Source organism: Podarcis liolepis (genome assembly GCF_965112155.1).
Source record: "Podarcis liolepis genome assembly, chromosome: 1".
In the NCBI taxonomy this organism is placed as follows: Eukaryota; Metazoa; Chordata; class Lepidosauria; order Squamata; family Lacertidae; genus Podarcis; species Podarcis liolepis.
The window spans coordinates 109,661,721-109,686,826 of NC_139554.1; the positions used below are offsets into that span (position 1 = coordinate 109,661,721).

Genomic DNA, 25,106 nt, shown 5'->3' on the forward strand with positions numbered 1-25,106 from the left:
TCAGCATGGGTGCATATTTTGCTAGCTCTGCCCTATACTCCCCACCCCCCGTGATGCTAATCCCACCTTCCTTGCGTGCAACGCTTACTCTAAAGGTATTCTCCCGAAGAAGCAGTGATTCCTTTGGTACCGATTCGTCCCCCGCCCCCTCTCTTTCGACCCTGGGTCCCTCCCACCGCCGCGTCCCTCCGATCCCCCGGTTAAGGTGGAAGGGGATGGCCGAAGCCACCTTAAAGGTAGCCTCGGGCAAGGCGGGCGCACCTCGGCGCTGCGGACCCCTAAAGCCCCACCGGGAGCCGGCGGCCTCTTCCTTCCCGCTCTCCCGGAAGCCGAGCTGCCGACTGAGGCAGGGGGAGAAGAAGAACGCGAGGAGGCGACCACGGGGGCTGGGTGGGCGGGGGAAGCGGCTGGGCGGGCAGCCCTCCTCCCGCCATTGGTGGGTGCCCCTCTCTCCCGGGGAGCCCGAGGAGGCACCGATTGGCTGCCGGCGCTTGTCAGTCGGCGAGGGCCGAGTTCCATTGCTGGCTGGGCGTGCGGCGTGAATCGCTGCTGCTGCTGCTGCCGCGGCGGCTGGTGCAGCTGCGGGGAGAGCGGGGCTGGCGGCGCGGCGGCGGCGGAGGGAGAAGGGATGCTGGCGGAATGGGCGGCCGGGCAGGAAAGCGGCGAGCGGGAGCCGGAACTCCGCTGAGAAGCGTCCGCGCTGCTGCTGCTGCTGCCAGTCAAGGGAAGGACGTGAGCCGAGCCCCGCCGGTGAGGTTTGGCGCCGGGCAGGATTCTTTCTGGATGTGTGTGTATGTGTGTGTGTATTGTGGCTGTGCGCGAGGGGCAGGATCTCCCCGCGCAGCATCCGTTGTTGGAAGGGCTGGACTCGGGCGGCGCAGGGCAGGGGATCGGCCGCTCCCGGGCAGGGCTGGGCTGGGCTGGGGGGCGTTGAGCAAGATGTCTGGGCGAGGGGCGAGCGCGGCATGGGCGCCTGGAGGGCTTGGGCGCACTTGGCGGGGCAGAGGCGCCCAGCCGCCTCCGGAGCACCGCCCTGATGCTCGTATGCCCTTCAAGGAGGCTTCGCCGGCAGCCGGAACGCGAGGACGAAGGAGCATCCAGGAAGCCCCGAAGATGGAACTTTATTGGCCTAATTAAAAGAGGATTTGCATGGCGAGGGGAAGCGCGTATTGGCAAGGCAATGCCCTGGGCGCAGGTTGCTGGAGAGCAAGAGGGTTTGCTTGTTTTGGGGTTCTTTTTGCTTCTTGCAAGCGAAACTTCAGCTGGAGCCGTGGCCTGGCGGGCTTTGCCCCGCAGCCCATGCCCGAAGTTGAGGAGGCGAGCCCCTGGACTGATCTCTCCTAGCAGCTTCGACCTCCTCAGACCTTAGGGTGAGTCAGGTAGGCAGCCGCCCAACTCCTTCCCTGCCCACCTCTGCCTTGGTTCCAATACCTATAGATCCACCCTGTGGATGCCCCGCTTTGGGTTCAGCTCGCCTACTTTTCTGGAGCTTTTCCCGTGCGTGAGAGAGTACTACTGGAGGCGTGTGTTTGGCTGGGGGTTGGTGGAGAAGAGCAAGCTTTTGTTTTCATGTCTGAGAGAGAGAGTTGAGAAGTCCAGTGGCTCTCAGCTGTGAACTGTCAGTTCCCCACAATGGGATGCCGGATTATTTGCCAGCCTGCACTGTTGGACTTCCAAAGTGTATTGATGTCAGGGCAGCTGTTACTTTGCTTTTTTCCCCTCCCAAATAAGATGCGGGGATTTATTTATTTATTTTAAAAGACAGATTGCCAATTAAGAAAACAGCGTTAACCTTCTGTTTTTGTAACCATCTCCGCAGGGGACTGGGTTTGATTTTATTCTCCCACAGAAATTGCGTTAAATGAAAAGGGCTTTTTTTGTTCCCAACTCTGCAGATGGCTAATGCTGGTTGGTTGGTAGATTTGGAACCTTGCAACTTTGGGAAGTGGATGGGATGACCCATTGATGCTTGTTCCTTATTATTTTTAAAAGAAGAACTCCATGAATATTGATCCAAGAGGAGGTAATGGTGTTAGTCTGTTGTAGCAACATTGAAGAAAGGGTCTTGTGGTATAAGGTTTCATGGACGAGAAGTCGCTTGCTATCCTATACAAAAGTAAGTCTGTGAGGTTTACTCTCAAGTAAATGTGCATTGGATTGTGGCTGCAGCCATATGTATACTCTTGAATATAACAAAGTGGGTTGTTTGTAGCCACAAAACCTTTTGGCATGATACATTGTAAGTCTTAAAGATACATCAGAACTTTCCCTGTTTTTTCCTTAGAGATATGCAACCTAAAAGTAAGCAGTTTTTCTCAGAAGTAAGGTGAAGTAATTCAGTCGCCTGTCAGTCGCCTGTTTGTCTTCTCGTGGTTCTTTGAGGGGTAAAAGCAATACAGAAATGAAGCAGAAAAAGCTACTCTGTGCATACTGAGAAAGAGCAAGCTAGTGGTCAAAAGACACATGCACAAGAGCTACTTAAAGAGAATAGCAACTTGGCTGAGATTTTGGTTGCAGAAAGTTTATTACAAAATCCCTGACCTTGACTTGCGGATAATAATGTGCAGTGCTGCTCTTGGCATGTTTACTCTGAAATAAGTTCAGTTGCGTTGGGGGGGGGGGGGCTTACTTCTTTGTAAGCGTAGTTAGGATCACAGTATTAAATTCTTCCAAACCTTAGGTCTCACCAGATGAGTTCTGGATTTACTGGGATGTGTTCTTTCTTCTTGAAGACTGGAAGCAATAAAACAAAGCAAAACTTCAGCTTATCCAGTGGTCTAATATGTTGCTCTGTTGGCTCCAATCTTGTACACACTTCCTAGGGAGTAAGCACCGTGGACCTCAATGGGAACTTACTCCTGAGTAAATATGCACAGGTTTGGGCTGCAGAACACTAGATTCTGAGTTGGTTAGTAGTGTTTTGTTATCTTAGCATGCATTGGTTGTTCTCATATCTTTCTTAAAAAGGAACGACTCCTTGATGCAAAACATTAACTCTCTAATAGAGCAGTAGCTAACCCTCATAATTACGAGAGCGATCTTTATTTTTATTTTTTATGGTGCTTAATGCTTCTAAATTTTCTGAAGCATTGTGCCACTGATGTAATTAGCAGCCAAACACCAACACATTGGGGAAAGTGTAGCATATCTATGATCTTCCATCTGATGTAGAGTCTAATCTACATACCATTCTAATGATTTGTTAAATAATGGATTGTGATCTGCAGATACCTTGGCCTTATTAATTCAAAGCCAGTGGTGGAATGGTAGGGAGACTGCTCAAATATTTAAGATGGTATTTTGTTCTGCTAAAACCATCTGGTTCCCTGTTGGCATTTTTAGCTCTGGAAAAGTCTCACATAGTTTAGAAGTCTAGGAATGTGCCATGTTGCTTATGCGACCTCCTTCTCTAACACACATGAATTCTCTTCTCTGTTTCCAGGTTGTACTATCCACACTTTCCCTTGATGTCTGAATTGGGTAAACCATGGTTAGCATTCACTAATAATTCATGTTTTGCAAACCGACATCAAACCATGGTTTCAAGTTGTGCTTTGTTTGAGTGTTAGCACCAATCATGTTTTACTTGATTCAGACTTGGATGCTACATTGGAAAGCTGTGGTTAGGGCAACTTAGAAATGGATGAGTAATTGAAGTATCAGGGAGGGGGAAGAGGATGGAGTGTTTAAACCCACAAGACACTCCCAGACCTCCAAAACATGGTGCAACCTGGGTTACTGTGTCTTGGTTGGATGCACAAATCCATTCATAATAGTTGAAAAACTAATGGGAAGTTAATGAAAGCTACATATTGACACCAATGGGCTTTAGAATACTTAATCCTTTGGTCAAATCAGGTTGTCATTAACAGCATGTTTGTGTTTTGCACTAATAAGCTTTTATAGCTGAATTGTAAATATTAAGGGTAGGTTTTAATACTCAATGCTTTCATTGGTCCCTATAAAACACAAATCTTCTGCCCTGCAATGCACTTATCAGAGAAAAATATATTTATTTACAGGAAACAGAACTGAAATGGTACTTTATCAGATTTATGAATTTTTGCCATATGGTGCTTAAAAAGTGTTAAACTGATGTGATGCAGTTAATGAAATCTATTTAAGATTTTTTTCGGTAGCTAGGTATGTTGCAGAGAGCTGTGTGCAGTTTGTTCTATTCCTACCTAGTGCTTCCATTCTAGTTTTTCCTGACCTACACCACTGGGTGCAGTCAGTGTCAATTTTTTCTAGCGGTTTAGTGACATAGACAAATGCTGTTTGGTCAAAAGGCAAGGTTGAAACCCCCAAACTGATTTTCCTTGTGCCTTACATTGTATATTGGGGCTTCAATCCATTGTTCATTTGATTCCTGCGTACTCACTTGGGAAATCCTATTTACTTCAGCGCAATTATTCATCTGAATAGAAATATAGGAAATCTCCCTTATTTTTATTGTATTGCCTTACCTCTTAAGCTAATGGTCCTCTGGGCAGCTATTTCGTTTGGAATTACAAAATAATGGGTTGTCAACAATGCTAGCCCTACTTGGAGTAAACCCATTAAAACGAAGGGGCCTAAGTTAGGCATGTGTATTAATTTCAGTGGGTCTGCTCTGAGTAGGACTAGCATTGAAAACTACTTGGTGCAAATAAGAATGATATTATAAGAATAAGAATAAAATCAAAGCAACGTAAAAGTAATTCATAACACAAAAGCTTCCATTTCAAAGGCCTGATGAAAGGGGCATTTCTTTGCCCTAAATGAAATGGATCTGGTAGGGAGCCAGCCCTTAAAAGACCGTGTGCAATGCAGATATATCAAATAACTAAGGCACACCAAGTTCATTGAGGCTTACTCCCTGGTAAGCAGCCACAGGACTGCTTCCTCAGTGTATGGTATTGTTATTTTAATGGATCAAGAACTTTTTTTTTTTTTTTTACATTATTACACTCCTTTGTGTTCTAATTGTTGAATACACCAAACTTAACCACAATAAAGCTGTAAATGCTACTACTACAGAATAACTATTTTTAAAAAAATTAAAATGACTCAACTACCACAGGGCATATCTGCCATATTTTTTGTGTTTTGTCTTTGCATTAAAGTATGAAATGTCAAAAAGAGCATTCAGTTTCCATTCTGCCTTTCAAAATGGTAGAAGAAATTTAAGTTTCTTTTGAAAATATATTTGAATCCTATTGCCTGGATAATTAGCAAGCTACTATATTTCTTTGAAAAAGAAACTTCCTTATTTTCCTCATTGCACGAATGGGATGTAAACAATTAATTTATGTATGTGTTCGGCTTTTTTAAAAAATGGAATGAAACAGTCATTTTTGCACATGCCAACCTGCTGCCTGATTTAATTGCCCAAATAAAGATTATATCACAGCACTAAAATCTCAGTGGTGAAATTGGCAGCAATAAAGCGACTTACAAGGGTACAGCAGGAGAAAACAAAGCCCTTAAATATTGTGTTTGTATACAACAGGTCGAACTGCTAAAGTGGTTTTTAAGAAGTGCAGAGGTGTTCTTCTTGTTAATTTAGTAATTTTATGAACCCTTCAAAATTGCGTTCTGACTGACATGGGAAAGTTACTCTTCTCCTTGAACTAAAGTTAATTGGTGACATCTATGTCTCCCATTGAAATGATGTTTTTATAAATGCACATTTTTCAGGCACTCAGCAGACCTCCCACGGGCTACCAAGGCAACCAAGAGACGAAACTACACTGATCTGTCAGTTGCTGCCTTACATCTTCCAAGTTACTTGATGGTTTACTTTGGGACATGCATAGATTATCCTTCATTTGCATGAAGGAACTTTGATCTTGGTTAGAAGAACATTTTCCTAATTTCTCTGATGCCCTCCCACCACCACCTAGTCTGAGGTCTGGATTCTTCATCCAAGTCTCTCCACATACATCAAGACAGGTGTTTTGATGCAGAACCATGTAATGGCTTGCAAAATCAGTGCACAACTCAAAAAGACCAGCTGGACAATTGTCATCTAGTAGTCTCAACCCCCAGAAAGAGTGGAAACGCAGAGTATATGAAGGTTCTGGAGACTGATGCCATTGTAGTATTGCTACCTTCAATAATATTTCAATGTATTTGTTGTATATTATTGACAAACTAAATTCTTTATCATTCTTCTTAGAGCAGGGGTGGGGAACCTTTGACCTTTCAGATGTTGTTGGACTTCAGATGTTTCTGTCCAGCCCATCCAGCTCAGCCAATGGACAAATATGACAGGAGTTGTGGTCCTGTACTGTCGAGAGGGCCACAGATCCCCCACCCCAGGGTTAGAGAATTGGTTTCTCTATTACCATCTTCTCTTAGCTGACAATGTTGGTGATGGCCCATATTGCCTTAAGTGACTTGAGTTCATCATACCTGAGAGAACATATCCACCCCTTTGTCCCATCACAACCTGGAAGACCAACTGGAAATACTGTGTTATGTTTACAAGCCATACACCAAGCTGCAATGGCATTTATTTATTTTTAAAGACTTATATTCCACCTTTTCCCAAAGAATGGATTCAGTGTGGCATACATAGCAAAGCCATATAGGCAGAGAGGATATGATGGCTTCTTAACTTTGGATTTTGATTCTTTTGTTGATTTATTCAGATGCAAATGTGATTGTCTTCAGGAAGCAGTGGAATTTCCAGTTGACTTTGTGTATAAGAAGGGAAGAGGGGAATTTTGAGTGCCATAGTTGCAGTTTGATTACAGTATTTTAACTGCCCAAATCCTTTGTATGCAGAGAGCAATAAATAAGAGGTAAAGAAAAGTTCCATAGGAAGTTAACTAATGACATGTAGATGCAGAAAATGTCAGGAGAACTTCTAGTGAGGTCCACAAAAGCAACTGGATCACACTACCACTGCAATAAAAAGTCTGCAACTCTTATTGCTATTTTTCTATAATGATGGTTTTCAAACTGTGTTCCCTCTGTTAATTTTTTTTTAAAGGACTACACTAAATGATGGATTTTGGGGTTTGGTTTTTTTGCAGGAAACCCCCTAGATGATGTAGTCATTTATATTTATTAAAATTATAAATTTTGCAAATACAGTTTTAATCAATATCAATAACTATATCCTCTAGGGTCCTGGACTTCATTGGAAGTTTCTTATGGCTTTCTTAAAGAGAAAATTTGTTAACTGATAGACAAGGTGCCCTAAGTAGTTGTTTCTTTGCTATTGTTGATCTTCCCTTGCAAAGGCCAGTGGCTGGGGAATGTTGAGCAGTTTCTGTTGTGTGTTGTCAACTCCAGAGACAAATACAAAAGGGCCCTTTGGCAGGCAAAGGTTTTCCCTGTTGTAAATTTGAAAACCACCGCTCTAGAATTTGGGAAACAGTGCTAAAAGTGAGGTTTTGACATTTTGGAGAGGCTGGGTACCTCTGCCGCTCATGGACATCTATGGCTGACCCCTTATCCAGTTTCTATTGCTACAGGCAAGAAAACATCTTTTCATTTCCGTTGGAATTCCACAGTATTTTTACACGAACATTTCTTAACAAAGAAGCAGAGGAAGCAAAGTTAGGGTCGCAAATTTGTTTTCCAGGAAACCAATTAGTTCAGTGTGACAGAAGAAAGCGCTGATATTCAATCAGGAAGACATTACAAATAGATTGTCTACCTAAAGCTGTGTCTTTCAGGAGTGCTTCTGAGCTGAGCCAGGGAGAAAGGAAGGATGGGAAGAAAGTCTTTGTTCCTAATTATGAGGCTATGTCTCTAAAAAAATATAATTAGATAGAGGGCTGGCTGTGCAGCCCAATTCTATGCATGTTTACCCATAAATTAGTCCCATTATCTTCAATGGAGCTGACTTGCTAGCAAGCATGTTTTAGGATGGAATGCTTAGGGATAATACTGTCCATTCAAGGCATGTCCAGCAAGTAAGGCTGCAGTCTTTACTGGTGTAATTGGTAGACCAATTACTATGCTTTTGTTGATTAATCAAGGGCACATTTTAATCACTGGGCTGAAAAGGAAGGACACATTTGTTTACTTTGAAACCATTTGAGGTTTTGCCATGGAAATTAAAATGCTTAAGAGAGTTGTTTTCTTCTCACCATATGTGGTATCTTATAAAATATAAACAATGCACCATAATAACTTGGCCAGCCTTGGATTCTATCCACCTTGACTGTGTGTGTGTGTGTGTGTGTGTGTGTGTGTGAGAGAGAGAGAGAGAGAGAGAGAGAGAGAGAGAGAGATGCCTCTGGCTGTGGTAATTCTCCCATCTGTCTTCCTTCAGCAATAGTGGGTGGGTGGCTTTTCCAAGTGTCACCCATGGCTAATGCTACTTAACCTGAGAGGCAAAATAGGTGAAATGATGTAGCTAAGTGGTAGTTCATCTCCCTTGTATGCAGAAGTTCCCAGATTCAATCCCCAACATTGCCAGACAGGATTGGGAAAACAACCCTGTCCAAATATCCATTTCCAGTCTGTGTGGACAGTATTGAGTTAGTTAGCCCAATGGGTTAGTATATAAAGCTGCTTTCTGTTTCTGTGCTCTAGCCTGTTTGAAGAAGCATGTGAGATGACATTCTTCTGCAAGCCTCTGCTGATGTTTTGCAGGAAGAGTTTTTGTTGATGTTATCCTTTTGTTGGCTCATTTCCACTTCAGTGCTAAACCTGTTGTGGAGCACATTCTGATTCTAGGTTGAGAGTGTTAGGCTAACTTGCAACAAATGAGTAAATTTTTTGCCATAGCGGTAGGAATGGTTGGAGGATTCAATCTTTCATTGCTGATCCACCCCTCCTGGACTAGTGTGCAAATAGGAATGTGGTTATCCAGCAACTTTTGCACTTCTGGGATGCTCCATGTTTTCTGTTCACACGATCACGTTTAGAAATGCATCTCCTGGGAGAAAAATGTGCTTAGAAATTTAAATGTGAATTTTCATGTAGATTGTGTGTGTGTGAAAAGAAGCAGCAAATAATGCTGAAGTAATGTACATGCAGGATGGGACAGTCTTATAGGTGAGTGCATGCAAAAGTGACATGAACCACAAATACACTAATTCATTCATCCCTAGTAGATTCCCGTTTATGGTCACCGGAGCTTAGATACATGCAATAGAGACGTCCTCTCTGCACTCAGAGGGTGGTGTATAATTCTCATGAAAGAGACAGGGGCCAAAAATAGATTGAATCAACTATCCTTTTGATTTCATGTGTGTCTCTGTGTGTGTATATATATATATATGCACACACATACATATTTTAACAGTGCAATACATCTCAGAAATAAGTATAAAGTGGGAGTAGGATTGTACCCTAAAGCCTGTAACAGCTGCAGATTTGTTCAATTAGAAGATGGTCAACATAATGGAATTTTTATATCCATCAAAAGTCTCAAGTGGGAGGAGATGAGAGAGACAAGATCATCTCTGAAACACATTTAGAAGCCTCAGAAATTTTTGCAAAGGCTCATTTGGCAGCTTCTATCCTATTATAATCCAAATCCTTTTACTCTGTCCTCTATTTCACGTTGCTAATCGTAGCTCCATTGTGTGGAATATTATTTACAAAATGACAGATGTGCTGATTTTGGATCAACTTTGAATGATGGAGTACTTGAATTCAGGACCTGCTGTCGGTGCTGAATTTAAGCTCACTGTTTTCAGCTCCACTTGGGAGCTTGTAGTTGGGACCTCCTGAATGGAATAAATTTTAGGGGGGCAGCTGCAAGCCCTACTTCTGGCAGGGATCAGCTGCACTCAGGAATCAGTCCTAGCTGGGCTTGCTTCTGAGGCCAGATTTAAAAGACACCAAATGCAAGAACAACTGAGAATCTATTTCAAAGTTTCTGATTGTTGCTTTTGCAGTAGTAATTTTACCTGCCCTACAGCTGATGTGTGTGGTTGGTGGGCATAGCTGAGGGAAATTGTCCCACAGGCTGAATTAGAACCCCTGGTGGGCCTAATTTGACCCATTGACCGGATGTTCTCCAGCTACTTGTGTTCCTATGTTTCTAGATTCCAGGATAGGCAAAGTCAAGGGGATACTCTTAAATTAGCTGAAGGAATGTGTAGGTGACATTTGAACTGGGAAAGGTATTATCTTGTAAATGGTAGTAATGCACATAAAACGGACAGGAGTAAGATACCTAAGTGGTGATTCATGTGCTTTAAAATGCATGTGTGATTTTGCTTTGGCTAAAGAATTGGAGGCATAGCATATTTGGGCTCATGCACACGGCATCCATATAAATGACTAAATTAAAGGAGGATGAATAATTAGGTGGATCATGCAGTTATTGTGTTCTCCTTTGATTCCGTAAGCTTTGTGATGACTGAAGAAATAGGCAGAACTCTTCAAACATTTCAGTGAATATCAACATCTTTCGGTCTCATTATGTGTTGATTCAGCTTAGTTGCTTCTGTGGTTAATTTTACTTTAAAATATGAAACAATGCATCAAAAATACCCACCTGTTTGTAAATTACATGTTAAAACAAAACACATCAACCTCAAAGTAAACCACCTAACATAAAAATCAGAATACCCTCTACCCTATTGAGGTTCTTTGCTATTTTTCTACCAGAGAAGAGTTATGTTTTCATTTCCTTACTTTAGACACTTAAAAAAAAATAAATCCAATTTCTTATCTTTATAGCTAACGTCAACCCAAAGGTAGGAACAGCTGCTTTCCCTCCACAGCAAAACAGAATAGAATTCTATCATGCTAGAATATCATTAAATATAATTCCCATCCTCAGTCAACTTAACCCTGAGCCCCAAAGCTGACTGAATGAGAGGCTTTACTACAATTTCAAAAGGCACCTGGTGGTGGGAGAGAAAAGGCATGGCAGAATCCAAGTACTGGGGAAAATGAAATGCCCAGATCGTATTCTATCAAGAGTAGAGTTGGGGGCAGAAATCTGATTTGGTTCTCTTTTTAAGGCAAGCCTACCTGATATGCACTTCCTGAAACAATACGCAAACTGAAATACAGTTCTATCTTTCACAGCTCAAACTTATTCAAATGCTGCTGTTATCCAATAGAAAATGCATACAAAAATACATATGGGGAAAGTGTGCATATAGTTGCCAATCTCAATTTCTTGGGCAAGATCCCTGAGCTGATGATTGTGGACCAGATCCAGGCACTCTTGCAGGAAACTGATTTTCTGGATCCATTTCAAACAGGGCTTAGGCCCAGTTTTGGGACAGAAACTGCTTGATGACCAGCTGTATGAAGACCTCTGTTGAGAGAGAAGAAAGCTTTTGAAGCTCCCGAACGAAAGACCAGGAGGGAGGGAACATGTTAGTTGCGCATATATCTCTGCCAGGGTCCTACTCAAGTGTAGGACGAGCTCCTGACAGTTAGTGGGTGGTTCCCTAGACTGGATGGTTAGGAGGCTGCCTGCTCTTGCTGGGGTTACACTTGTTCTGAAGGAGCAGATACATAGCCTGGGGGTCCTTCTAGATTCTTTGCTGTCACTTGAGGCTCAGGTGGCCTCAGTAGCATGGAGTGCCTTCCATCAGCTTTGTCTTGTGGCCCAGCTGCACCTTTATCTGGACAGGGATAGGTAGGTAAGGGTAGAGCAAGCAGGTCCAGCCCAGTCAATGAAGGCAAAGTCAGAGCAAAGTTCTCTTACATGAAGCACAACAGGACCCTGGACAGCTCCAAATAGGTTATGCTGGCTTTTCCCTCCTAACATACCTAGAGAAAGACATATCAGCTGGAATTTTGGGCCGACCAAAGCCTTATTTAATCTGATGTGACAAGGTGTGGCTGGCTTCCTGTTTACCCTCTAGAGCAGTTTTAGGGGGAAGTTTGGGGCTGCAGGGAATGGGAGAGGAAAAAGGAAGTCCTGTTGAGTGAGCAGAACTCCAGTCTTGCAGCGTACATTGCAACCCTTACTTTAGTTACTAATGAACTTAAATTACATATATGTGGCAGAAATTGTCTTCAGTTCTTTTCTTCGTATTTGAAAGAGACAATGGAGTTCTTACCCAGCTTCCTGACTTGCATGTCCTCTAAGTCTTCCATAATGGCCTCCCGTTCTCTCACTCTCTGAAAGGGATTTTTCAGGTTGTATCCAACACTGCTGCTCCATTTGAACATCCCCCTCTTCTCTTCTCTTCTCCTCTGCACTTTCAGGCAGCAGACATCACAATGTGACAGAAGAGGGAGAATACCTTACCTCAATCATTGCCTGCCCCCTGCATTTTTTAAATGTACAGTGGTACCTCGGGTTAAGAACTTAATTCGTTCTGGAGGTCCGTTCTTAACCTGAAACTGTTCTTAACCTGAAGCACCACTTTAGCTAATGGGGCCTCCTGCTGCCGCCGCATGATTTCTGTTCTCATCCTGAAGCAAAGTTCTTAACCCGAGGTACTATTTCTGGGTTAGCGGAGTCTGTAACCTGAAGCGTCTGTAACCCGAGGTACCACTGTACTTGGAGGCTACTGAAAACTTTTCTGTTTAGCTGAACCTACCTAGATATGTGGAGTTGACGTGCCTTTTAATACAGTATATGACTTTATTCTATTTTTTAACTGCTGATGTTATTTATATTTTTAGGGGTTTTTTGTTAATTTGTTTTTAACTATGTTTTTCTTCAACAATTTTAATGTATATTTTATGTAAACCACTTAAAGGTTTTTTTTCTGGTTAATCAGCATACTAGCAATAAGTAAATATGAAACCTGCAGCCCAATTTCACAAGGGCAACTTGATAAAGTGATAAGTGATAAAGACTACAATCCTATGTACACTTTCCTGGGACATTGATGTCAGTGGGGCTTGATTCTGAGGAGATGCATAGATTGCTGCTAAAGTGTGTGGCTTTAAAAAAAACACCCAATAACGACAACAGTGGATTGAGCAATTAAACATTATGATATACAAATTATACGAAATTACAGTATCTTTATTGTGTGACATATGAGATCAGCCATATTCACGGTATGGGGGAAATCTGCAATTGTCTTCTTCTTAGGGTATTGTGTCCTGCCTTCAAAAGGTGTGGGAGAAGGAAGAAAATATTTATTTAGATCAGGGGTGGCCAACTCACAAGAGACTGTGAGACTGTTCAGGTCAAAGTTGTTGAGCTATTTTTAGGAAGGAAAGCCCTGTTTTGGGGGGTTCAGAGAGGAGGAAGGTTTGTTTTTTGGGGGGAGCCGGTGATCGACCAATGATCTACCACAGACATCCAGTGATCACGATCTACCTGTTGGATGTGCCTGATTTAGACCATTTCTCTACCACTTGATATATATATAAATATCTAATTGGGGTACAGAAAGCAGCAGCAATTCTGTTGACACTACGAAAACTGCATCATACTGAAGAAGTAATCGTATTATATCAATAATAACAGAATCTAGATAGTGACAGTGTGGATAACTTTCAAAGAAGCTGCTTTTCATTTAAGTAGCTGTCACCTGCAATATAATTAAAATATCATTGTACCATAAAAGCCTTTCAATTGGCAAAGTGTTAGTTTTCTTTAGTCGCAGAAGATGGGGTCTGTTTATAATGAATGGTTTGCTTAGAGAGCAGTTATTCAGGGCAGGAGGAGCGATCCTCACCCGGGAAACATTTTTGACTGCTCTTTAGATGAGATGAAGGCTAATTGAATTTAAGCTGGCTGGTACAGGACACAACATTGTCTGGAATGTAACACTGAAGTCAGTGGCATGGGTAGGGAACACTGAGAATGGCCATGGGCTTGTACCTAAGACATAAAAAGGTAAAGGTACCCCTGCCCATACGGGCCAGTCGTGTCCAACTCTAGGGTTGTGCGCTCATCTCACTTAAGAGGCCGGGAGCCAGCGCTGTCCGCAGACACTTCCGGGTCACGTGGCCAGTGTGACGAAGCTGCTCTGGCGAGCCAGCACCAGCGCAGCACACGGAAACACCGTTTACCTTCCCGCTATAAAGCGGTACCTATTTATCTACTTGCACTTAGGGGTGCTTTCGAACTGCTAGGTGGGCAGGAGCTGGGACCGAAAGACGGGAGCTCACCCCGCCACGGGGATTCGAACTGCCGACCATACGATCAGCAAGTCCTAGGCACTGAGGTTTTACCCACAGCGCCACCCGTGTCCCTTTACCTAAGACATAGTGTAGGGATAATACACAAGACTGACAAAAAGTTGACTTTCCCTCAGGATTCTGTGGGAATCTGATATGTTGCCATTGTTAGCCAATTAGGAATCAAATATCCTTGTCAACTGGTTGAAAAGCATCCAGAGCATCACTGATAGATCCCAGTCTTCCTTCTGCTGAACTTGGTCTATGTAAGGTAAAGGTAAAGGGACCCCTGACCATTAGGTCCAGTCATGACCAACTCTGGGGTTGTGGCACTCATCTTGCTTTATTGGTCGAGGCAGCCGGCGTACAGCTTCCGGGTCATGTGGCCAGCATGACTAAGCTGCTTCTGGCAAACCAGAGCAGCGCACGGAAACGCCGTTTACCTTCCTGCTGGAGCGGTACCTATTTATCTACTTGCACTTTGACGTGCTTTTGAACTGCTAGGTTGGCAGGAGCAGAGACTGAGCAATGGGAGCTCACCCCGTCGTGGGGATTCGAACCGCCGACCTTCTGATCAGCAAGTCCTAGGCTCAGTGGTTTAACCCACAGCACCACCCGCGGTCTATGTACTAGGTATCAAAAGACCCCCCCAAAAAACAAAAAACCCCACATCCTCTTTTGCTTTCAAAAGGCATTGCTATGGTTATTGTTACATGTAAACAAGAAACACAACAAATTCTCATTGGAATGCAATGCTTCTTCCACTCCACCCTCTCTCATATATTCTTAAATATATCCAAGATCAGACTTTTGAACTTTGCTACGAAGCTTTCTGCTTTCTGCTAAAAAAAACCAACCACCCCTCTCCTGCTGATGGAGTCTTTGTGTTCTGTTGTATTATTATAGAGCAAATACCCCCCTAAAGAGAGGCATAAGAAAAATCTTCTTAAGAAAGAAGCAGAGAAGATTGTGAGGCTTTATTCAATTACTCCCTAAAGGGTTGAATGTGAGTATTGATTATATGCCTCTTTTAAAATAATAGTGGAGTTATCTGGGCAGTCCCTGAGTTCCAGAAATTGTGTACTGTATTTCTGGTTCCTTGTCTCTACACTAGGGGTGGAGATGTTGTTGGGCTACAACTGCTGTCATTCCTGACCATTGCCCATGCAGGTTGCCCTATTATATTCTGTGACCCCAAGAAAGTTAACATACCTATACTGAGGAGTTGGACTGAAACCCAGCATCTACTATATTTGGGTTGGAGTGTTTTGGAGTAGTGACCTGAGTTTCGCATTCCTCACCTTATGAGCTGCTTTCTCTAAAGCTCCAATAAACCATGAGAAGTCATGTCAGAGCTTGTGAATTTGATTTGGGTTGCCAGTGTGTTGGAGGGAGCTGTTTGGCCCTTTTCAGGCTTTGTTTTGTTTTGTTTTGTTTTGTTTTGTTTTGTTTTGTTTAAATGCCTTATTGGCCTGCTGCTATTGTCTTCTGCTTGATGCCAAACAGGCAGCCATAGTTGTGCGAGTAGTAGCTTCAGCTCTTTTAAGTATTGGTGCCAGAAGATGGGATCTGTGTTCTGAAATGTACTGAGCTATGATAAATCCTCCCAAGCCGGCACTTTTGAGAACAAGTTTTTCTTTTTGTGTTCCTTCTCGTTTCTGTGCCTTTCTTTTGGGTTTCTGCTTTTATTATGCATCACACAGCAGGTGTGGATGTGATTTTGTTTTGTTTTTTATTGTTATTTTTTGCTTTTATGAAATGATTTATGGTACAAACCCTGAGAACTGCAAGGTTTTAAAAATTCTCTTCTTTTCCCCAGGGATTTCTTTTGTGGGGGCGGGGGGTAGTTCTTCTTTTGAAGAGACGTTTGTGAATTGTAACATGAAATGGGCCATTGCGACTCCCATGTTCTCCAAGCGAGAGTGGGATGTCTGCAGTGCTAGGCTTTGATTGGAGTGATGCTTTGAATCCATGATGGTGCCACAACCTGATAAAATGAAGCCTTTTTTATTTTTTTTGGAATGCTTGAATTTTAATCAGTTCCAGTCAATCACAGTTTTTGAAGTGATTTTGAGCACAGCTCCTTCTTTGTTTCTGCTGTACGGTAAGCAGGTCTTCTGCACAACAGATTGGGGTTAGCAAGCACCACCTTGCTCCCTCCCTCTACCTTCAAATCGCATGTCCTCTGCAATACATTAAATTATATTGCAGATTTATTTACTGCATTTTATAAGTAAGGAAGCACCCCTCTGCTTTTATTGAGGAACCTGAGAAGCACATTTCCATATTTGAAAAAATGCACTGTATAGCCATAAAGAGATGTATCTTGACCTCCTCCCCCCCTTTAGATTTGTTTTTATTTATTTTATTTAGAAAGATTTTTAAATTTCTCAGAGGTCTCTAAGCATGTTCTCCCCCCTCCCCAATGGAGTGCTTTCCCTACTGGCGACTGGGAATAAAAATTGTTGGGTTAGATCCGGATTAGCCCTCAGCAGAGTTCTGCTCATGCTGGAGGAAGGGGTAGTGAAATTATTTTTGCTTATTCCTCCTTCCCTTTGCAACCCACTTTGCCTCCTGAAAAGTTGAACTCGAAGACTGAGGATCCTGCATGGAAGGTGGTGTTGAATACAGTTCCATCAAATGCCCTTCTAGTCACAGAGGGGCAATTCTAGATCCAACCATTGGCTTTTCATAGCTGATACGGTTTTCTTGCTCAGTCGCGTCTCCTTGTTTCTGCTCACCTTGGAACTTCGTCACTGCTCCGTCAGAGTTTTCCTGTTGTATCCTCCTCTTTGTAAGGGACTTCCTTTCGGTCTTCCAGTCCATCTCTATCCCTTGGTGTTGGAGCTCTGAGACTGAGTGAGGTCTTCTTCAGGACTCAAGGAGTCTGGCATTTGAAACTGCTCCGGCTCTCTAGGACTGCCCTGCGCAGGTCCTCTCCAATGACTCATATTAATTATTGGCATCATTCAGCAATGATTTTGTCCCTGGAGCCAGGGCACGAAATAACTCTGCTTGGAAAGAAGAGAGGCCTTTCGAGGATGAGCTTTCCACAGAACTAACACAACAGAGGCAGCCTGCAGTACAACACAGATTTTTATGGCTGTTGCTGTTGCTCACATTTCTTTCCTATCCTTCCACCATGGTCCCATCTGTTCTATACATTTAAAGCACTGTGATACTGCTTGGCTTCCCCCAAGAAATCCTGGGAGTGTAGTTTGTTAAGGGTGCTGAGGGTTGTTAAGAGACCCATATTTTCCTTAGAGCTACAATTCTCAAAGTGGTTTAACAATCAGCCTCTCTTCCCAGGGAACTCTTGAGAATTGTAGGGAAATAAGGGTCTGTAACAACTCTCAGCACCTTTAACAAACTACGCAGTCTCCATGATTCTTTGGGGAGGAATCACAACTGTTCAAAGTGATATGATAATGGTTTTGAATGTATGGTGTTGATGGCACCTAAGTTGCTGAGGGCAGCAAACAATGGGGGTGATTCCATTCTCCCCCCCCCAAAAAAAACCCCGGTTCTGTAAGGCTGAGAGGGTGAGGTTAAGAGATCACGGCTGACCCATAAATTTTGAATAGGGAAGAAAATAGATTTTGTCTGCATTTTAATAAGAAACTACCCAATTTACACTTTTCAAACCACTATGCTGACCGAAACATGGTTATCCCTTGAAATCTGCTATTCTCTGAATTTTGTGACGTGGGCCTCTAGCCACTGTGAACAAAAATGAACTTATTAGGGGAGAGGATGTGCAAAAAATGTATTGCATTCATGAAAATAACATACAAGGAAGGATTATATTAGGGAAAATTGCTTGCAAAAAACATGCATATTCATCAGACCTTTGTACAAAAATGTCTATTTTAAGAGAAATTAGCATTAAAATGCCAAGAAATTGAGAGGATATAATTGAAATTGACAGATTCATTCATCCTTACACAAGGCATGCTGGGAAAATCCCACCAATGGGAGATTTGACTCCCAACTGTCCTCTATCCATTAGACCATTGTAAACAATACACCTTAGGTCTAAGAATTAAGAAGCTGCTTCAAATGTCCTGTCAGGCTACTTGGGGGGGGGGGGCATCATACATGGGTATCTTCTGCCTCTAGCATAGTCCAGAAAAGGAGAAAACTTGAATTTTTCATATGATTATCTAGCATCTACTGCTCAAACTCTAATAGGTTTGTAACCATAGAAACTTTATTGAAATAATGGGTGATAAAAATTCTAAACAGGGAAGAATGTCAAAGATTAGGAATTGCAGGAAGAAGGGGCTGCACTTTCAACTCTTTGGGGGTGATGGTGTTCATAGAACATTCTGTCTTTAGTTAAACAAATTAGATGACTTCCGTTTGCCCCCCAGCAGGCTGGTCTCTGTATTATAAAATCACTGCCTATCACTTGACATAATTAGCCACATTCTGTTAAAAGTCTGCTCATGCAAAAAGCAAAAAAAAAAAAAAAAAAGCTGCATGGAAGGATTGTTAAACAAGATTTTTTAAAAAGTGTAGATGCATTGGGCAATATCTAGTATGGACTTTGTGCTGGTGGAAAGCACTCTTTAATGTGATGCACCAGAAATGTGACATCCGGAATTGCCCCCAATCAGTGTTAGAAACTCAGATATATAAGCTGGGTGCCAAATGGCTCCTTAAACCAAGGCTACAGTTGCCAAAAAGGAATGTCTAGTTGCCATATTAGGGCAAAGACAGCTCTAAAACCTTATTTTTCAAATGATGGACTGACTGGGATTATCACTTAAGCATCTGGCTACATCAGATGACAACCTTGAGCTAGGTTAAGAACTTGTTGTTGTTGTTGCTGTTTGGTCATTTAGTTGTGTCCGACCCTTCGTGACCCCATGGGCCAGAGCACACCAAGCACTCCTGTCTTCCACTGCCTCCTCCAGTTTTGTCAAACTCATGTTAGTAGCTTCGAGAACACTGTCCAGCCGTCTCATCCTCTGTCATCCCCTTCTCCTTGTGCCCTCCATCTTTCCCAACATCAGGGTCTTTTCCAGGGAGTCTTCTCTTCTCATGAGGTGGCCAAAGTATTGGAGCCTCAGCTTCAGGATCTGTCCTTCCAGTGAGCACTCAGGGCTGATTTCCTTAAGAATGGATAGGTTTGATCTTCTTGCAGTCCACGGGACTCTCAAGAGTCTCCTCCAGCACCATAATTCAAAAGCATCAATTCTTTGGCGATCAGCCTTCTTTATGGTCCAGCTCTCACTTCCATACATCACTACTGGGAAAACCATGGCTTTAACTATGGCAGACCTTTGTCGGCAAGGTGATGTCTCTACTTTTTAAGATGCTGTCTAGGTTTGTCATTGCTTTTCTCCCAAGAAACAGGCGTCTTTTAATTTCATGACTGCTGTCACCATCTGCAGTGATCATGGAGCCCAAGAAAGTAAAATCTCTTACTGCCTCCATTTCTTGCCCCCTCTATATATCAGCCTATTCCTACCTCTTTTTCTTAAAGGTGGCATGGACCATTCATAGTGTAGGAATAGTCTTCACAACTGTGAGCATGTCTGTGAACCTGCCCTGTCTTTTCCAGGATGGAGGCTTCGTTTGTGCAATCTCTTGAAAGCCAAAAGTCAGCCTTAGTAGTGGGGGGTGGGGAGAAGAAGCTCCTGTATCTTTTCAAAAGTAGCTTCCCTCCCTGTTTTCTTTCTTTCAGTGGCATCACTTGAGGCTTTTGTTTGAGCATAAGGGAGCCCCGTGGCTGTGGCTGTGATATCAATAAGCAGGTCAAAACGGCATTTGACTGAGCTCTATTCACTGAATACTAGAAGCCAGCTCCCTGGCACCCCTCTTCTTGCCTGAAGGATTCAGGACTGTAGTTCTACTCTTCAGTGCAACCAGGGCTGGATTAATATTGGCAAATGTAGAGTCTTCTCCCACCTACCCAAATACCTCGTTCCAGGTTCTCTGAAGCTATTAATAATTACAAATGCTAAAACCAGAGAGGTCTTGGAGGAGAGACACCGAAAGCTTGGAGAAGCCTTTGAATTGCTGCATGGTTCTGATTGTCAGGAGCTAGCTAGTTATTTATTTACCGTATTTTCCTGTCTATAAGACACTCCCATGTATAAGACGCCCCCTATTTTGGGGAACTCCAATTTAAGAAAATTGGGGGGGTGTCTCTGTGTATAAGACGCCCCAAAATTTTTGACATTATTTTTTTTGGGGGGGGGGGACCTAGTCTTACAAACAGAAAAATACGGTATTTAAACAAATCACCTACCGCATCATCAAAATGCAAACTTCTCAGTGTGAGGGCATTTTGGGTTGTTGTTTCTCCTGTTTCTACATGGTTCTGCCCAAAAGCTGGAGAAAGAGAACGCAGTTATCAGCAGCAAAAAAGAAGAAGAAAGAATATGCAGTATAGCAGCCTTTTGTTTTGGTCTCCCAACTCCCATTGTCCTCCACCCATTGGCCCTGCTGGCTGATGGGAGTTGGAGTTCAGTGACTTTTGTTTGGTGGGGACAGGGAGGAGTTGGATTGGGCAAAGACTGAATCCTAAGATGGACCAGCCACCATAAAATAGCAGTAGGCCTGATTCAGGGCTCTCTGCTGTTCCATTCTGAAGTTGTTGAAGTAAAGGTATAACATTTTCCTGCCCTTGCTACCTTCCATCCTGACCATTGCAAGTTGTGGGGCTGCAGTGGCTCCATTGCTTCATTAAACCCCAACACTGCCTCCCACCACCAGGGTTTTGATTGTGCTCTTGGGATCAGGGTGTTAGGCCGCCATCCTGTTTATAGGGGCAAATAGGTACTAAATAAATGCTGTTGAACGAATAGCTATTGTCAGTAAAAATCGACCACATGTAATCACTTGTTACCTTCTAGAACAGAGTTGGGTCTTCAGCTGTTTTTGGACTATGATTCTCATCATCCCTGAGCACTGGTCCTGCTAGCTAGGGATGATGAGTGTTGTAGTCCAAAAATGAGCGAGAGTTTCGGAAACCCTGTTCTAGAAGGACAAAAGATATAGCATTCCTTTATATGGGTAACTATGAAATAATGAAAATGGTTAAATTGGAACTTAAGCTGGTGATTGTCAGATTGAGAAACTCTCTTAGTAGGTCTTTTTTGAACAAAGAACTCTCAACTTAATTTTTTTATTCTTGCTTGAAAAATATTTATTGGTCAAATGTTTCCTGTGGAGCACAGTAACGTGTTTACAAATTTAATTGCTTTTTCCGATTGTATTGTCAAGTTATAATGATACATTGTATCAGTCCCCACTAAATAAAAATTATTAAGATTTGTGCTGGTGATACCACGCGAAGCAATTTAATCATATCCAGGATTAACGGTGAAACAAAATCCTGGAGTAATTGCAGTAGGTAATATTAAAAACATGTGGCTGTTATTTTTTTGAAGACATATTATTCTGTGATAATGAATGAATGCCAGGAACTTGAATGCTTCCAGAGAAAAGACTGTCAGCATAGTGATAGGTTTCTGAAACAGGCATTTCAAAACAAAATGCTGCTGCTTCTTTTGTTTTTTCGTTCCTTGCATTTGTTATTTGCCCCGCAATCCTGGTTCTCTTGGCATCATAGGCGTGATAGAATATTCCAGGTCTCCCACTCTGACGTTGGAGTGAGAGCTCCAATATCAGATCCGCCACAGCATGCTACTGTGAAACTTCTGGTGTCTTGGCTCAACTGATAGTGGCTTACCATTATTGGTAGGGCCAAATGTTTAGGATATCAAGGACAGCTTGGGGGCGTAAGAACGGAGGAACAGTAAATGGCTTTCACCCAATGCTGTCTTGGTGCACAACACTTCTGGAAAATGGAGATGTTTAGACCAGCTCAGGAGCTGGTTTAAACCTTTCTCACGCTCTGATTTTTCTCTCATTGCTGCTGCCCGACTAAAATAAAATAGAATTAAAAAAAAAATGCCCACAAAGGATGGTGAAGCAGAAGAGCACACCCCCACCCTTGCCTCCATCCTGGATTTCAGTCCTAAAACAGAAACTTCATATAAAAAAGGAAAATACAAGTTTTGTTTGCAAATAGCTACAATACTCCAAACAGATGATTGACCAATTGCAACTCTGCCCCAAGAACAGTACAACTCATTTTCCCATGGTGTGACCCAGAATGTAGCAGTAACTTCCCCATTAAAGTTTTTGTGTCTGTGGTACATCTTTGGAATCAATAACGTCTCATCTTCGAGCAAGTGGAAAGTTCTGCTGTTGACTTCAAGCAATAGAGAAATGAACCCCAACACATTGAACTATATAACTATATAACAAGTAGGCTTCGTTCTGAATAATGGGCTCTGAGAAGACGCTGCTATAATCTGGTATATTGCTCACTCCATGGTATTGATGAAGGGAGCTTTCCTTTGTATCTTGCTCTTTGTCAAATGTTATTTATTTTTGTTTGTTTGATGATTTATGACTAATAGCAAAATCTTCGCGGCTAAATCCCTTGTCCTTGCTTCTTGGATAGATTTATTCATGTGGTTTGTCGGGCTTCTAGACCCACAAGTCTTCTGTACCATTTCACGGCATTTCATCTAACCCTGCTTGAAATTTCTGCTTACTGCCTTTGCTGCCAGAATTGCAAATTGAAGCCCAGTAGAATCGCTAAAACATAAGACGCTGGCAGGCATCATCCAGGCCAAGCTTAGAGGAGGGAATTCTGTACTGAAAGCATCCCGCTGAGATTTCTATCTAGCTTCCTTAAAACCTCCAGTGATAAGAGATCCCATAGCTTTTCTGGGCAACATGTTCAATTTCCTAGCTGTTGTTATTCAATCTAAATTGATGCTGCTGCAGTCCTTTGGCCCTCTTCCTTGGGCCAGGGAAGAATTGTTTCCTTTACCTGCTGTCCACCCCCCCCCCCCCATTGAATACCCGAGTGCCAGGATTCACAGAGAATGAATGTGCACGGTTCTTTTAACCTTTCTTTATCTAATTAATATCAGGCTTGGAATGGTGTTGGGATTTAGAATTGGGTGGTTCTTTTTTTTTATATCTGGATGATTTACAGCACTTTGCTGCCAGCTTGGTCTGAAAGGCTATACCAAGAAATGTAATCGCTGGGAGAAAGAGAGAGATAAGGGATGTCATCCAATTAAAGAAATCTTTGTCAACTAATCAAAGTAATTTTAATTTTTGATTTAGGCTGCATACGTTTGCATACGACTAAAACAATAGTTTTGATCAAAACCACGCTCCTTTCTTTTTAGGTGGTACATGTAGATGTCACAAAAGATGCATTTGCTTTTGTGTGAAACTGAAGGGGAATGTCTGTTCAAAGATTATGCCTGCTATCTGCAGTTTATGGAAGTGCTTATATTATCAGTAATGACTTGTTCTGTTGCTAATTGGGAAGCAGATTTCTTTTAAAAAGTTGATTCTTGAGGTATGTTTTTGGGAGTGAACTGGTTAGAATTCCATAATGGCAAAAGGCAGTGATACACATGTGCGTGTTTTATGTGCAAATTTAAAATAGTTCATCGCTCATCAGTGGTACAGGCCCTTGGAATTGGTGGGATTTCTTGTCCTACATGACTCATATGCCTTACTTCTTCTTTTTCAAAAAGCAAAACTTTTTCAAAACTGGAGAAAGTGATGATTTCCCAAAAGCTTAATTAGATCCTGAAAGTGTGGGCTGGTTTCTGATCTACTTTATTTTAACACTTCTTACTTTGGATTTCAATTATGGTCTTAAATATGTTTTGTATTTTGATTTTATTGGATCTTGGTTTATTCTAAAAAAAATTAACCATAGTTGGATAATGCCTTTAGGACTAATTAATACATCACAAATACACTGTGAGCTTTAAAGTTCTCCAGAACTTTTCATCAGGCCAGAAGTTACTTAGTATTGGTGTAGTTGGGTGAACCAAAGAGTCATTCTTTTATTTATTTGGCATTGTTTGTGGAGTTTGCTAAGAAGCACTTTAGAAATGGAATGAATAAATGTTGAAAGAGAGACCATGTCTTGTCCCCTTGCTCGCTCAGATCCATCACATACAAATGCAGTACTAATGCCTTCAAGACACAAAGAAGCAGCTTTGGCATGGAAATGCTACCTGCAGCGGAAATCAAGTGAACTGGATAGGGAGAGAGTTTCTCATCAAGAAAAACATCTGAGGAATTTCGGCGAATGGCAAAGCAATATAAATGCATTTAGGAAAGTTTCTCAGCAGAGTTCCCTGAATTCCTGCAGAATAGTAGGTGCACCTGATTTGAATCGCCATTGCTGCTGCTGTTATTTACAGTGGTACCTCGGGTTAAGAACTTAACTCGTTCTGGAGGTCCGTTCTTAACCTGGAACTGTTCTTAACCTGAGGTACCACTTTAGCTAATGGGGCCTCCCACTCCCACCGCACCGCCAGCACGCAATTTCTGTTCTCATCCTGAAGCAAAGTTCTTAACCTGAGGTACTATTTCTGGGTTAGGGGAGTCTGTAACCTGAAGCATCTGTAACCTGAAGTGTCTGTAACCCGAGGTACCACTGTATTAGATTTCTTACCTACCTTTTGCTGTGAGGGGCCAGAGCAGTCACAACCATTTGGAAATACAATATTAAAACCAGTTAAGACATTATCAGCTCCTGCAATCCTCTGCTCACACAAGCTACATTGGCTGTCTGAATGTCCACTTGCTGCATGTATGGATGATCTCAAAAGCTGGTGAATCATTGTGTCACCCTCTTCCTAGATAGGGCTGGTTCAAGACCTGCTGCTGCCCCAGGTGAAGGTTCCCTTTCCTATTCATTGTACAGAAGCAGGCTGGACTAGCAGTTGAATCTTACTTGACGCTACCAACAATTTAGCCTCCTCATCTTCTGCACCTGAAGGTAGCAGGTCAGTTTAGCAGGTTGCATGACAGGTTGTGTGACGCGCACACACAGAGCTCTGATCCCTAACAGAAGGGAATGGCCAGAGGCCTCATCTATCTAATGGTAGGACCGACCCTGTTCTTTGAAATTGTTGTCAGTGCCTGATTCCTGCATTATGTTTGAGCATGGGGATAGGCAGTTGGGGACGACTGGGGTTACTCACATTATAGAGATTTATAAGGAGGGATCAGGATCCCAGCAGCAAGGCACC

General features: G+C 42.5%; 1 protein-coding gene across 2 annotated transcripts in view; it reads left to right on the forward strand.

The window, feature by feature from the left end:
• The first annotated feature begins 351 nt into the window (after positions 1-351).
• B3GALT1 (beta-1,3-galactosyltransferase 1) overlaps positions 352-25,106 on the forward strand; it is a 329,544-nt gene continuing 304,789 nt past the window's right edge. The window contains exon 1 of one of the 2 annotated variants that reach the window (XM_083497242.1): positions 352-750. The gene's annotated coding sequence lies outside the window, so the exon portion shown is untranslated. Of the gene's footprint in view, positions 751-807; positions 1,371-25,106 lie in introns of those variants that run through there. The other variant, XM_083497243.1, reaches the window with a different exon arrangement.